Source organism: Pangasianodon hypophthalmus, chromosome 8, assembly GCF_027358585.1.
Source record: "Pangasianodon hypophthalmus isolate fPanHyp1 chromosome 8, fPanHyp1.pri, whole genome shotgun sequence".
Taxonomy (NCBI): Eukaryota; Metazoa; Chordata; class Actinopteri; order Siluriformes; family Pangasiidae; genus Pangasianodon; species Pangasianodon hypophthalmus.
The window spans coordinates 2,229,014-2,233,712 of NC_069717.1; the positions used below are offsets into that span (position 1 = coordinate 2,229,014).

A 4,699-nucleotide genomic window follows, 5' to 3' on the forward strand; every position below is an offset into this window, starting at 1 on the left:
ACACCATGCTTAGTGACATTTTAACAGCAACAGACATATTAGTGATGTGTGACCTCAGCTTTTCCTACTGGCTCCTTTTGGTGTCTTTTTCACTGTAGTGTGTGTGCGTGTGTGTGTGTGTGTGTGGTTCAGGGAGCATGCATGTAACTGATGGAGTGTAAGAGCACTCGACAGCGCGCACTGTGTGAAGAACACTCTGAGCTCATGCACAAAAGTTCACTGAAGTTACACTGAAGTACTGAAGTCATGGACATGTACGAGGAGACAGGTATCACTTTCAAAAAAACATGGCTCTTTGTTCTTTGCTTTTAAAAAGAAAGAAAGAAAGAAAGAAAGAAAGTCCTTTCATGTTTTGAGAAGAACCAAAAAAAAAAAAAACCCAAATCACTGCTCAGGAGCAAATACTGGGATTCACAGTATCATCATCATTATCATAATCATCATCATCATCATCATTATTATACAAAAAAATACACACACCAAAGACAAATCACTGAAAACCAACCAAAACCTCATGGAAAACAAACAAACAAACAAACAAAGCAACAAAACAGGATATAAAATGAGATCAGTGCTGGCTAATCCAGGTTTCTCTACAGCTTTACAAAATGTGAATCAATCGCGATTGTGCTCTTTTTCACCGATGTGTGTTTGCTGCATGAAAACTGGGGCAGTGCTGATGTTTCCGTCAGTTTCCGTTTCCTGCCTCCTGTTTTTTCTCAGGATAATAAAAGATACTGTACATGTTTTGCGACTCACGGAGAGCTACGAGATGGTAAACGACGGTACACGCTCCACTGAAGCCATGCTTCAATGTTATTTCTTAAAAATAGCAAAATAGTAATGAAGATAAAGTCTGGTTTCAGTACTACAAAACTGAAACCCACCAATCAGAGATGTAGCTGTAGCCATGGAAACGTAGCGTCTGAATCAAGGTCTTGTGTTAACAGACTGGGTCGGCCATTTTGTTAAAAAGTTCGTTAACATTAGGCATGATAACTCAGGTAGGAAAATGAGTCATCCTGTTTGTCATTTTTAGTTTTAGAACTTTTGTCCGTGTCTGTGTTTTTCCGCATGTTTCCTTCTCTACCACTCAACACACAGCTCTTAACATTATTCTTGAGACTTCTGATGTTATAAGGAGTAACACACTCCGAGATGTGCGGTTATATGAAAATAATCCACCCTGTGTCCTGTGATACGGCTCGATATGACGTGAAGTTTTTATTTTCTTATAACAGCACGTCCTGAAGTGTGTGATTTTTCTTATAGCACTGTGATCTATTACTGAACAACACGTTACACTTTTTATCCATTTAGAGTTACATTTAATGTTATGAAACGTCAGCGCAACAAGTTGGTTCGTCTTCTCGCTTACGTTATAGCAGCAGTAAACAGTCGTTCCCTCACCAGCCTCTCATTATTCTCTTTCTTGAAGTTTATAAGACACAAACAAAAAACCAGCAGAAACTTGCTGACTGTTGCAAAGCTCTGATACTGGAGACTCCTTCCATAAATGTTACGCAAAGGTAACATACAGTGACATCCAAAAGTCTGAGAACGCTAGTGAAAATGCTTCTATTTTCATTCATTTCTAATTTAATACAACAATTTTCACTACAAATTATATTATTGACAACAACTTGAGTGAACCGTAGAATCTTAGAAATATTTACATGAATTTCAGTTACTTAGTATTGGGTTCGTCTGGTTTTTGCTTTAATAACACTCGAGCTGGCATGGACTCCACCATGTGTTTGTGTAAAACCTGATGATCCATTTCAGATCAAATCCATCAGAGTGTCGTCTGATCACACTCTTCAATAGAAGAGATTAGACATGAGGAAAATCTGACTGTTTGTCCAAAGCTCAATGTTCAATGCTCAATGTCACACATTTGCTTATATTTAAACAGAGACCTTGACATAGTGCAGAATCATGAATATTAAATCTTCAAGATATTGAACATTTACTTTCTTTGTTTTAAATATTTCACAATTCTAAAACCTTCTGTTTATTTCCAATTTTAAATGAAAAAAAATCCCAGATTTTCAATGTGGTCTCAGACTTTTGGACCCATCGACATCGACTCGCAGAAAACTTCACCATATCAGCAATTACCTTCTTCAAAAATGTTTTTTTTTTAAACCATGTATTATTAGCTTTAGATGATGTATTAGAACTAATTAATGTAAACCTGTCGTTTATGTTACAGCTGGAGTCGTGCTGTTGTAGAAAATTAATCCACACCTTCTGATTTGAGAGTTCAGTCACACTATCACTGGGTTAGTGTGCTCATGTGAGCGTCTTCGAAAATGTTCATGTAGATGGAGTTATTTTCAGAAGCTCTGATTTTTTTTTCGGAAACCGAGAAATAAAAACTACCCTTTTAAAAATATGTGTATGTGCAGACGAGGCCTCAGAAAAGCCCCTGTTTATCCAGCTCTGGTTATTGGTATCGTTGTCTCAGTGGTACTCATTAATGTGTGTGTACACAGCTGGTTTAAAGACTTGCTTGTACTGATTACTTGAATATTCTGATCCTAGCGTATTTCCCAGTCCTTGTGTTTGCACTGCTAGTCATGTTTACAGCTTTTCACTTCCGCCTGCCTCTTTTTTCTCGAACTGATGAATTCCTGGATCTCTGATTTTCATGTCTGCTCTTGTATTTTGACCCCAGCTATAAATATGGACCATGAATCCACCACTGAATCCCCTTTGATTCGCGCTTATTTCCGAAATAAAAAGTGTGTCGTGACTCAGGCTCCTGTTAGCTACACCCTCTTTCCATTAGTGACCCATTGATGCTGCCTGGTTAAATGGCTTGAGGGGGGAGAAAGAGGGACGGCGGTGATGGAGGTGGCGGTGGTGGGGGTTATACACCTATTAAAGAAAGGAAAGGAGAATATAAAAGAGTCGTGCTCAGTGGGCCATCGCCTCGGGCTCTCAGGACATCATATTCACAAGCAGGCTTTTAATTAGGGCTCGGCGAATAAGGCCCCTTGTGAAGTGTGCGTTCCACACACACACACATACACACACACACACACACACACACCAGGGCTGAAAGTGGTTAAAATTGACAAAAGATGCCTTTCTTTTTTAATAAAGGAGAAATGAATGAGATTTCAGGTCTTCAGGAGATTCTGCGCTCATTAGAGGTTAATCGCTCCTACACCATTTTATATATCAAATCAAATGTTGTGTGCCTGTGTGTATTACCCATAATGCATGGCAAGACATTGACATAGCAATGTAACCTGTAACATGTTTCTTATCATATCTGTTTATCGTTCTTGTGCGCTGTGATAGGTTTTAGACGAGTGTGCTGATGAAAAACGGGTTTACACCTTAAAGTTTTCGGCTGTATTTTCACAGTATTCATCGTTTGTGATTTGAAATCTGCGGTCTTAGAACAACTAATCTGACCACCAACAGACAGCCGATGATAAAGTTCTGGCAGTGTGAGAAGTTTTTGATTAAAATCGCAAACTGTAAGCGCTGCTATGATCTAAAACCCATCAACAGTAGGACGGCTCAGGATGACGCAAAACTCACGAGACAACTACAAGTACGCTAGCAATGCTCGTAAAACATACCTCCAGCTCACTTAGAAGAATGTTTGTGTTCGTGCGAGCCTGCTGATTACCAGATCACACTGATTGATAACGTAAGGAGAACGTAGTCATTTGTAGGTCTATCGTTAGAGGATCTTCATCATATAATACACAAAAAAATGCAGAACACGTGTTAGCATACAGACTGTAACAGAATTCGGCCCACATTTAATTGGAATTGTTTCGTATCGTCTGAAAAGGCCGCTGAATCAGACAGATAGAAATCACTAATTAGCTAGCTAGTTGTTAATGTAATGTGTGTGATGTGTCTCTAAATGATACAAGCTTTCCTAGGAAAATGGCAAGGATGTAATGCTAAGATGAAAGAATAGTGCTACAGAGTTTTCTGAACTTTGTACATCAGATTAGCTGACTTGCTGAGGCGTTTGCTCCCGGCAGCGTGACTCACGTGTCCTTGAAGTCGCGGTTGTTAATCGTGTTAATCACGTTAATCGTGCGTGGTTCAGCGGGAAGGGCGAGTCGGTGTCTGACTTGGCTGAGAGCTTTGCTAACTTCTGCCTCAGGAATTGCTGGCAGACTTTAAAGCAATCACATTAAACAGGGCAACGAGTGCAGAGAAGAGAGAGAGAGAGAGATATGACCGTCTCGTCTCTGATGTGCCCCTCCGAGGATCTCCTCTCTACTCTTGTCATCACATTAAGAGCTGAGATGCACTCAGGCTAATCAGGCATGTGGCGCTTAGCGCTAGTGCGAGAGAGAGCGAGAGAGAATGTATCATGGCTTGATAGGCAAACACGGAGCTCAGGCTATATTAAACAAAAAGTTCAGAAAATAATTTAACGTACACAACTTTCCCCTTATTCCCTTACACCGAAAATGTAGTCGATTAGCCAAGCTAACAAGTAATAGAAAAATAGACTGACTCATCTGAAATCTTTTAGGACACAGTGGGACTTCAGTCACGGTTAATAAACAAATTAAACTTCACCATGTAGCTCAACACTGTAACATCACGCAGGTCTGAGTTAATAAATAGCTGACAAAGTTAGAAGACACTCACATGTTAGCAAACATTTGACTGGTGAGTTACCTAGCTAGCTAGAGGGGCTAGTTTAAAGACA

The 4,699-nt window shown here is 39.8% G+C and overlaps 1 protein-coding gene across 1 annotated transcript in view; it reads right to left on the bottom strand.

The window, feature by feature from the left end:
- Nucleotides 1-313: 313 nt before the first annotated feature.
- The window catches only part of sema6bb (sema domain, transmembrane domain (TM), and cytoplasmic domain, (semaphorin) 6Bb), a gene marked incomplete at its 5' end in the record, with an annotated part of 143,463 nt that continues 139,077 nt past the window's right edge, over nucleotides 314-4,699 (bottom strand). The window contains one exon of the mRNA XM_053235914.1: nucleotides 314-4,699. This exon is cut by the window's right edge and continues 5,488 nt beyond it.